This window comes from Pinus tabuliformis, chromosome X (assembly GCF_031772625.1).
Source record: "Pinus tabuliformis cultivar Carrire ecotype Pingquan chromosome X, CPIR1, whole genome shotgun sequence".
NCBI lineage: Eukaryota > Viridiplantae > Streptophyta > Pinopsida > Pinales > Pinaceae > Pinus > Pinus tabuliformis.
The window spans coordinates 1,252,072,879-1,252,084,113 of NC_142308.1; the positions used below are offsets into that span (position 1 = coordinate 1,252,072,879).

Consider the following 11,235-nt stretch of genomic DNA (forward strand, 5'->3'; position numbering starts at 1 on the left):
TTAGCCAAAAATGAATGAGACAGTTTCTAGATATGTAAGAGGGTGTACTATGTGTGCTAAAAGCAAGCCCAAAAATAGAAAACTAGGCTTGTACACTCCACTACCAGTTCCTTCTCATCCTTGGGAAAGTGTTTCCATGGAATTTGTTGGAGGACTGCCTAGATCTAGAAAAGGTCATGACTATCTATATGTTGTTGTGGATAGGTTCAGAAAAATGTGTATTTTAATACCTTGTAAAAAATAGATTACAGCTGAACAAACTGCAAAGTTATTCTTTCAACATGTATGGGTTCATTTTGGATTACCCACTTTCATTATATCTGATCGAGATACCCAATTTTTTGGGAAATTTTGGTCGAGTTTGTGGGAATTGGTGCACACCAAACTGAAAAAGAGCACAACTTTTCATCCGCAAATAGATGGCCAAACAGAAGTGGTCAACATGACAGTGATCCAATTGCTCAGAGGCTATTGCAGCAAACATCCCATGTTTTGGGATGAACATTTATGTTATGTGCAACATGCTTACAACCAGGCTAAACATTCTTCTACACAAAGATCTCCTTTTGAGACTTGATTTGGTTTCACACCAAGGTCTCCCTTGGATTTTGTCTTTGGTAAAGACATAACAGTTGATGGACACAGTGATGTGGACAAGGCAACCAAGTTCATTGAACAAATCTAAGAGATTCACCAGGCAGTTTAGGAACAACTGGAAAAGAGCCAAGCCGAGTACAAGGCAAGGCATGATAAGCATGGACAAAGCATAGTTTCCAAGTTGGTGATCAAGTTTGGTTGTATATCAACAAAGAGAGAATGCAAGGTGAAGGTAAGAAGCTGAAGCCAATAAGGTATGGACCTTTCAAGATACTTGAGAAAATTGGTGAGAATGATTTTCGCCTTGATTTACCAGCTTACATGCACATCTACTCAATTGTTAATGCAAACATCTTGAGACTATTTGAACCTTCATTAATTGAAGATCCCGAAGAGCAGAGTCAATTTGCTTCTATTGATGATCTGTTGTCTAAATATCTCAATGAGTTGCAGGAAGATACAATTCTGGACAAGAAGGTGAGAACCACGTGTAGAGGGGATGTTGAGTACCTCAATATTGGACTCAAAGGTTAAAAACTAAGCAGTGCGAAATGGATAGAAATTGGGCAAGTGAGGAATCTATACCCTCACTTGATCGATGCTTAAAAACCAACATTTGGTGGTGTTATCACAAAATCATGTACTAAGGGCTGCTACTTAGCAAGATCTCATGCAACTATTTCAAACCAGGCTTTAGACTAAGGTTAGCCTCCTTAGTCAGAGAGGGCTCTCTCACAGATTTTTGATAGGAATTATTAACAAGAAAAGATGGCTAACTCTTCAAACAGTTTATGAAAACAAGCTGGTTGGAACAACAAAATAACATCTCTTCCATTGGGCTCATGGAGTCAAACACTTCTGCAGTAAACTATTAACTACTTAATCATGGAAGCCAAGGCATATAATGTTTAGCACTCAGAACATTTCTCAAAAGGAACCTCAACTCATAAATATACACAGGAAGTCTGAGCACTAGGTGAATTCAGAGTGATTGCATATTTAGTGAGCTGTAAAACATAAAAGGATAAAGACAAAGTCACACATATCCTGAGCACTTGAACACATGATGAATCTTGGGAAGAAAAAGTAATCTTTATACTGTCAAAAGTCTTTTACATAAGCTGATAAAAACTCTGTTTTTTCATAAATCTCCAACCCTACTTACATAAGAGTTTTCACTATATATAGGAAAACCAAAACTAAAACTACCTTGAGTCTCCTCCACAAGCATGAGGGGAGAGCTCGATAGTCTATCATTAACTAACCTTATCTATTTCTAAACAAACTTATTAAATACATAAGGTATTGTGCTGTAAATACATAGAGTCCTAATTACATTGAAAGTCCAACTCTATCTCCTCGTATGCATGATGCCTTTCTTGAGCTTTGACACCTGTACATTTTCTGTTGTGGCTGAGATTTGTTGAAGGAACATTCACTGAACAAGCTGGCCTCGGGTGCTAGCTGTGTAGATAGCTCATTAATTAGTAAAAATGAGTACTCTATTTTCACGGTCCCTGTCTTCCATTCTTCTTCACTATTTAAAGACCACGCTCCAAGCTCTTTAATCCTTCAATAACAATGCATAACACCATATGCCTCATGATCTGGATGCCTTGTGGACTGAACAGGTGTACAAACCAAAAATCCCGGTAACCCTACCAGAACCCTAGTAATTCGGTCATAAAGTGCCTTTAAGAAAACTTTAGCAAAAAACAAAATATTTCACTTTTTCTTCAAAACTCACACCTGTCACTGTTTGAGTTGCTATGATAGCCATGTATGATCTCCCTCCTGTCCTCGAGGCATTCCTTTCAAAATTCGCTGACCTCATCATCCAATTCATTGTTTTCTTATAAAACAGCATCTACAGTAGTTTCGTAGCGCACTACGAAACTAATGTTTTTGTTAAAATAGAGCATATTTGTCTTGAAACGCTTTCTGCTTAGATTCATGACTCTTTGGATGATGAAACTGTCCTGGATTTGAAACATAGACCTACAAAATGACTACTGTGGATGATTCTCCAGAAGATTTGCATTCTGAAAACATTTAGCACTTAATACTTCTGCAGCAGCCATGTCATTGCTGCAATCACTAACTACACTCGCAACATTAGTAATGTAATCTGGATGCACCATAACTCACTGGATTTTCAACTGCTTTTACAGCAGACATGCCATCACTCTCATCATTACCCACCTGCCAAGAACGATCCTTTTTCCTTTGAGTTTTCTTATGCATCTTATGTGGAACATGCATTTTTTCCTGTTTTCCCCTTTTCCAGGAGGAGCATCCTGTATGCCATTTGCAGGATCAAATGAATCAAGGTCATGTAGGACACCCTCTAGACTTGAGCTGCCCATGACACTTAGAAACTTCCCTTTTGTTTCCACTCCTTTACTTGCAGTCGAATAAACTTGGCTGTCAAGGTCCGATCCTCCCTCTTCTTTCGCGGAAGAAGCAGAGGATCCTAGTTCATCACTGTGGAGCTGCAAAACTGCCTCCTCTGCTTTCATTCTACAGTTTTCTGTTTGCAGTGTTGGAGAGGTGGAACTGGTCTCTTCACCTTCGCCGCTGTATGCTTCCTCTGGTGGTAATTCAAAGTGAGGTAGCTTCCCATCTATGTAGTCCTTCAGAATTTGACGGGCCAACATATCCCCGGGACTGCGAATATGTCCTTAGTAACTCAAATGCCGCAGGAGGCCTGTCCTGTGGTTCATATGGTTTAGGTTTAGGTAAAGATATTTTGTAAATATTCTCAAAATTACTTCTAGGAACCCGATCAGCTACAACTTGTATTGCACCCCTGTGATCAGTCAACCGATCAATAGGTAACACACCCGAAGAAACCATTTCATGTCTGGAGCTTGAAAAGCTGAGAAAAACTAGACCAGGACAGTTACACAACATGAGCCTATCAGAAATTATAAGTGTCTGAAAATGCTTGATCTTTCCAGGTTTTGATGTGACACCAGTTTTCTTTTGTCCAACCAATGCATTTATTGTGGAACTTTTACCCACATTAGGATAGCCAACAAACCCTACAACCACGCGCCTAGGACCAGAATCGAGCACTTTGAGGTTACTAATCAATACATCACTCTCACTGTAAGCTGAATCAAAATTTGAAGATTGATTCAAAATTTGCTGACCCTGCTTATTGGTTTCAGTCGAAGCTTTCCTGTTACGGCTCCAAGGGGTCAAAACACCTTGCCGATATAGCCATGCACATGGAAATATAATTGGATTTTTGACATTAACATTCCATAAGAACATATCTGGTTTATACATTTTACCAAACAGTAGGCATGCGTTCTCCATACTACTGCAAGTGGCATATTTGCTTACAAACTTGGTATCGAGATTGATAATCTAGCTAAGTCCATGTCTGTGCATATGACAATATACTTCCTTCACTGCTCCCTGTCTTCATATTCTGTCTCCACATGCTTTCCACAGAGAAGTATATGAATTGCATCCGCATATAATAGCTTGTCGGCCCAACTCTTATTTTAATAAGCGAAGTTCATCTCTCAACATGTAACAATGTACTTCCTTCACTACTCCATAGTTTACCGGAAGCTCAAGTGCGCAAAAGGAAACCATAGCTTCACCGCTTCACACTCTCTGTCGACATCTGTCTCTATCACTGGCAGTGCTGCCGTTCATCAGCATCATATTGCGCATATCGACTGCTCTACCCAAGCTTTTATGTTTGCAATATTGTTTAATTAAGAGATTACAACTGACATCATCTATAATGAAACTCCTTTCTGACATTTTTTGTAAAAAATATTTTGTTTCCATTATTCTGCCTGTGGTGCAAAACCCTTGAATCAAGGCATTAAGAGAAACACTGCCTTCCACATGACCCCTTTTTTTTATTAAGTAATGTAGCTCCAGAGCTTTGTTGATAGCACCATTACCGCATTGATAATTGTGAGCATGTAGTAGGTGTAATCGCTTGGGAATTGCATGTCGAAAGACAGGGAGTGAAACCTTGTCGTGACATTTAATGTAAAAGTTCCATGGCCATAGATACATTGTTTTCCACACAGTGTCCCTAAATCAAAACATCATATGTATAGTCTTCAGCAAAGACAGATCTCACCTTCATTTCTTTTAACATCAATGTTGCTTGTTGTGCCTTCCCTGTTTTGCAAAATTCATAGATCAGAGCATTGTATGCAATAACACCAGAGATATATCCTTTAGTCAGCATTTCGTCTTTTAATCCTGAAAGCTTCATCCACAGCAGTTGTAGCCAGTGTACAATAGGCATGCTAGGATTTGGGCCTCCACTGAAAACTCGAGCAATCCCCAATTTTGTAGCACGCTACGAAATCACCTAATAGGTAGCGCTGCGAAACTGCTAAAAAGAATTCATGCGCTGCGAAAACACCCTGTCTTTAAGCTAGGCTAAATTTTTTTTACAACAGACTTTTCAGTGATAACAGCGGCTCCACTTGGGATAGTGTGCCCTTGTGGTGCACTAAGAACCTGCAGTTCCAGTGCCTTATAGAATTTATTTGACAAACAGAAATTTGCTTGACCAGCATGACTGTAGGAGAAGGAAAGCTACTTCTAATGAAAATTACTCAGTTGACCTTGAGCTTATTTGCATTTACCTATACCTACCTACCCTAACAATTTCAATTTCTTTCTGCTCAATCAATATGAAATTTCCAATGTAGCCAATCCTCTGTTTTATCTGATATTTGATTTCTTTGACTGCATCGGAATTCAGAGCCAATATGATGGCGTGATGACCGCTGCCACTGAAATTGTCTCTGATCTTTATAAGTAAACTGAAGCACTGGAGAGTAAAACTCTTCCATGTAATCAGCTACAGGATCCCAGAATACATGATCAGCTTGTTTTTCCTTGTAACTTTCCAGCTGTGCAAACTGATCTTCAACCACAGTGTTCAGTTCCTCAATCGTGAAAGAGAAAGGGACCAGCATTCTCTCCTTGCGTTCTGCCATAGAAAACTTCTGAAAATAATGATCATGATCATGAAAACTGTATGCCTGAATTTGTCCTTCTAAACCTTCAATTTCTTTTTGAAGGTCCTCAGCAAATTCATCCAAAAATCTCATCCTATCCTCTGCCTTGCAGTCAAAGGATTTTAGATATGAGGATAAGGACAAAGAAAAAGATTCATTTGTTTCTTCTTTACTATGATCATCATTCCATTGTTTGAAATCTTCAACTGAGGGAGAGTCTGCCACCAACTCTGACCTATCTATCCATTCCTCCAAAAACATGAGCCAAAGGTCTTGAAATGACTTAATGGATTTGGCAGGAAAGAATTCAACCCACTGTTTGCATTTCCCTTGAAGTGAATCATAGAATAACATAATGCAAACATCCTCATGTTTAACTCTAAGAAGCTCAGTAAAATGACAAAAATCTGTTATATGCTTCAAGGTTAAACTCAAATCTTCTCCGTTGAATTTTGGACCATTCCTTAGAAAATATGCATCCTTGGGAAAATGATTTGGGAAACCATGAATTCCTGAGAAATCTATGCATGCATACCTTGAACTAAGAATGGCAGCTTCTGGGTCCTTCATAACTCCAGTGGAATCACCATGAATGTATGAACTTTGAATTCTTCAACAATGGAGTCGCCAAGGTAGGTTTGCAGCCTCGAAAATCATTTTGAACTCCTGCTACCTTCAGAAATTCAATCTTCAAACTTCAGGAATGAGTAATCATCAGGCTCCCGGCAGACGCACCAAAATGTTATCACAAAATCATGTACTAAGGGCTACTACTTAGCAAGATCTCATGCAACTATTTCAAACCAGGCTTTAGACTAAGGTTAGCCTCCTTAGTCAGAGAGGGCTCTCTCACAGATTTTTGATAGGAATTACTAACAAGAAAAGATGGCTAACTCTTCAAACAGTTTATGAAAACAAGCTGGTTGGAACAACAAAATAACATCTCTTCCATTGGGCTCATGGAGTCAAACACTTCTGCAGTAAACTATTAACTACTTAATCATGGAAGCCAAGGCATATAATGTTTAACACTCAGAACATTTCTCAAAAGGAACCTTAACTCATAAATATACACAGGAAGTCTGAGCACTAGGTGAATTCAGAGTGATTGCATATTTAGTGAGCTGTAAAACATAAAAGGATAAAGACAAAGTCACACATATCCTGAGCACTTGAACACATGATGAATCTTGGGAAGAAAAAGTAATCTTTATATTACTGTCAAAAGTCTTTTACATAAGCTGATAAAAACTTTGTTTTTTCATAAATCTCCAACCCTACTTACATAAGAGTTTTCACTATATATAGGAAAACCAAAACTAAAACTACCTTGAGTCTCCTCCACAAGCATGAGGGGAGAGCTCGATAGTCTATCATTAACTAACCTTATCTATTTCTAAACAAACTTATTAAATACATAAGGTACTGTGCTGTAAATACATAGAGTCCTAATTACATTGAAAGTCCAACTCTATCTCCTCGTATGCATGATGCCTTTCTTGAGCTTTGACACCTGTAAATTTTCTATTGTGGCTGAGATATGTTGAAGGAACATTCACTGAACAAGCTGGCCTCGGGTGCTAGCTGTGTAGATAGCTCATTAATTAGTAAAAATGAGTACTCTATTTTCACGGTCCCTGTCTTCCATTCTTCTTCACTATTTAAAGACCACGCTCCAAGCTCTTTAATCCTTCAATAACAACGCATAACACCATATGCCTCATGATCTGGATGCCTTGTGGACTGAACAGGTGTACAAACCAAAAATCCCGGTAACCCTACCAGGACCCTAGTAATTCGGTCATAAAGTGCCTTTAAGAAAACTTTAGCAAAAAACAAAATATTTCACTTTTTCTTCAAAACTCACACCTGTCACTGTTTGAGTTGCTATGATAGCCATGTATGATCTCCCTCCTGTCCTCGAGGCATTCCTTTCAAAATTCGCTGACCTCATCATCCAATTCATTGTTTTCTTATAAAACAGCATCTACAGTAGTTTCGTAGCGCGCTACGAAACTACTGTTTTTGTTAAAATAGAGCATATTTGTCTTGAAACGCTTTCTGCTTAGATTCATGACTCTTTGGATGATGAAACTGTCCTGGATTTGAAACATAGACCTACAAAATGACTACTGTGGATAATTCTCCAGAAGATTTGCATTCTGAAAACATTTAGCACTTAATACTTCTGCAGCAGCCATGTCATTGCTGCAATCACTAACTACACTCGCAGCATTAGTAATGTAATCTAGATGCACCATAACTCACTGGCTTTTCAACTGCTTTTACAGCAGACATGCCATCACTCTCATCATTACCCACCTGCCAAGAACGATCCTTTTTCCTTTGAGTTTTCTTATGCATCTTATGTGGAGCATGCATTTTTTTCCTGTTTTCCCCTTTTCCAGGAGGAGCAGCCTGTATGCCATTTGCAGAATCAAATGAATCAAGGTCATGTAGGACACCCTCTAGACTTGAGCTGCCCATGACACTTAGAAGCTTCCCTTTTGTTTCCACTCCTTTACTTGCAGTCGAATAAACTTGGCTGTCAAGGTCCGATCCTCCCTCTTCTTTCGCAGAAGAAGCAGAGGATCCTAGTTCATCACTGTGGAGCTCCAAAACTGCCTCCTCTGCTCTCATTCTACAGTCTTCTGTTTGCAGTGTTGGAGAGGTGGAACTGGTCTCTTCACCTTCACCGCTGTATGCTTCCTCTGGTGGTAATTCAAAGTGAGGTAGCTTCCCATCTATGTAGTCCTTCAGAATTTGACGGGCCAACATATCCCCGGGACTGCGAATATGTCCTTAGCAACTCAAATGCCGCAGGAGGCCTGTCCTGTGGTTCATATGGTTTAGGTTTAGGTAAAGATATTTTGTAAATATTCTCAAAATTACTTCTAGGAACCCGATCAGCTACAACTTGTATTGCACCCCTGTGATCAGTCAACCGATCAATAGGTAACACACCCGAAGAAACCATTTCATGTCTGGAGCTTGAAAAGCTGGGAAAAACTAGACCAGGACAGTTACACAACATGAGCCTATCAGAAATTATAAGTGTCTGAAAATGCTTGGTCTTTCCAGGTGTTGATGTGACACCAGTTTTCTTCTGTCCAACCAATGCATTTATTGTGGAACTTTTACCCACATTAGGATAGCCAACAAACCCTACAACCACGCGCCTAGGACCAGAATCGAGCACCTTGAGGTTACTAATTAATACATCACTCTCAATGTAAGCTGAATCAAAATTTGAAGATTGATTCAAAATTTGTTGACCCTGCTTATTGGTTTCAGTCGAAGCTTTCCTGTTACGGCTCCAAGGGGTCAAAACACCTTGCCGATATAGCCATGCACATGGAAATATAATTGGATTTTTGACATTAACATTCCATAAGAACATATCTGGTTTATACATTTTACCAAACAGTAGGCATGCGTTCTCCATACTACTGCAAGTGGCATATTTGCTTACAAACTTGGTATCGAGATTGATAATCTAGCTAAGTCCATGTCTGCGCATATGACAATATACTTCCTTCACTGCTCCCTGTCTTCATATTCTGTCTCCCCATGCTTTCCACAGAGAAGTATATGAATTGCATCCGCATATAATAGCTTGTCGGCCCAACTCTTATTTTAATAAGCGAAATTCATCTCTCAACATGTAACAATGTACTTCCTTCACTACTCCATAGTTTACCGGAAGCTCAAGTGCGCAAAAGGAAACCATAGCTTCACCGCTTCACACTCTCTGTCGACATCTGTCTCTATCACTGGCGGTGCTGCCGTTCATCAGCATCATATTGCGCATATCGACTGCTCTACCCAAGCTTTTATGTTTGCAATATTGTTTAATTAAGAGATTACAACTGACATCATCTATAATGAAACTCCTTTCTGACATTTTTTGTAAAAAATATTTTGTTTCCATTATTCTGCCTGTGGTGCAAAACCCTTGAATCAAGGCATTAAGAGAAACACTGCCTGCCACATGACCCCTTTTTTTTATTAAGTAATGCAGCTCCAGAGCTTTGTTGATAGCACCATTACCGCATTGATAATTGATGAGCATGTAGTAGGTGTAATCGCTTGGGAATTGCATGTCGAAAGACAGGGAGTGAAACCTTGTCGTGACATTTAATGTAAAAGTTCCATGGCCATAGATACATTGTTTTCCACACAGTGTCCCTAAATCAAAACATCATATGTATAGTCTTCAGCAAAGACAGATCTCACCTTCATTTCTTTTAACATCAATGTTGCTTGTTGTGCCTTCCCTGTTTTGCAAAATTCATAGATCAGAGCATTGTATGCAATAACACCAGAGATATATCCTTTAGTCAGCATTTCGTCTTTTAATCCTGAAAGCTTCATCCACAGCAGTTGTAGCCAGTGTACAATAGGCATGCTAGGATTTGGGCCTCCACTGAAAACTCGAGCAATCCCCAATTTTGTAGCACGCTACGAAATCACCTAATAGGTAGCGCTGCGAAACTGCTAAAAAGAATTCATGCGCTGTGAAAACACCCTGTCTTTAAGCTAGGCTAAATTTTTTTTACAACAGACTTTTCAGTGATAACAGGTGGTCCAAAAGATTTTTCAGTGGGAAGGCCATGATCCGAATTGGATCCTAAGGCACTCTCTAAGTTTTCATAACTCTATAAGATTCATGCCAAAATTTCAAAGACTCACAAAGGTCGAGCTTATCAGGAATACCCTAAGAACAGTTGTAAATTGTGAGCAGCGTGAAGCAACGAGGACCCTCGATCAAGCGCGCAGACCGTTGGCCCATGGTAACACGCGCTATCACGAAACAACGAAACGGGAGGTCCTTTTGAGAAATGGGGGAGGTTACTGATATGAGATTAGCGACAAGTCGATAATCACATATCGACGGGAAAAACCCTTTGAGAAGAAAAATCCTCGAGCGACCCAGACCTGAAATATCAGAAACCGTACAGAATTCGCCGATTCCATCAGAGGTGGGTCCCACACCAAAACCGACAGGATATCAGAAGGGCTTCGAGTGGTAAGTGGTTTCAACCGAGTCCCACCCGATGCCACACACTAGGTGTCACGCGTGCAGCGGAAGAGAAAACCCCTCACATCGGATGGGTAAATGCCATGCTACTTACTCGCCTGATATGGACGGAGACCGTAGGATCTGGAAGCTCCAGATCGACGACGGAAATGCGATCCGACGAATGACCAGATTCAATGGGGTAAACAGGCCGAGTTGTATAAAGTTTGAAGTCTGGCATGAACGATGAGTTGGCAGAGGAATCATGTTCACGGGTATTCTTGGAGCTAACAGTAAAAACAATCATTTCACAGACGTCCAAGAGAATTGACACTCAGTTTGTTATGAAGTAAGTGGCCACCTCCCTGTGAGGCGTTACACAGTGATGATGATGCAGATCAAGGGAATTCAAATGGACAAAGGCAGGGAAACCAGAAAGCCGGGAAGCAGAAACGAACAGTCAAAAAATAGACTAGCTTTAAAGCCATGAACTGACAGAAGCAGAGCAAGTGAGTTAGTTAGATGCAGAAGCTAAGAGCAGAGAATAGAGAGAAGAAGTCGAGTTGACCTGAAGGCAACATCGAGCCAGACAGAGCCAAAGAGAGTCAG

The 11,235-nt window shown here is 40.0% G+C and overlaps 1 pseudogene; it reads right to left on the bottom strand.

Moving 5' to 3' along the window:
- Positions 1–7,689: 7,689 nt before the first annotated feature.
- On the bottom strand, positions 7,690–9,051 carry LOC149144527 (GTPase LSG1-2 pseudogene; annotated as a pseudogene).
- Positions 9,052–11,235: the final 2,184 nt, after the last annotated feature.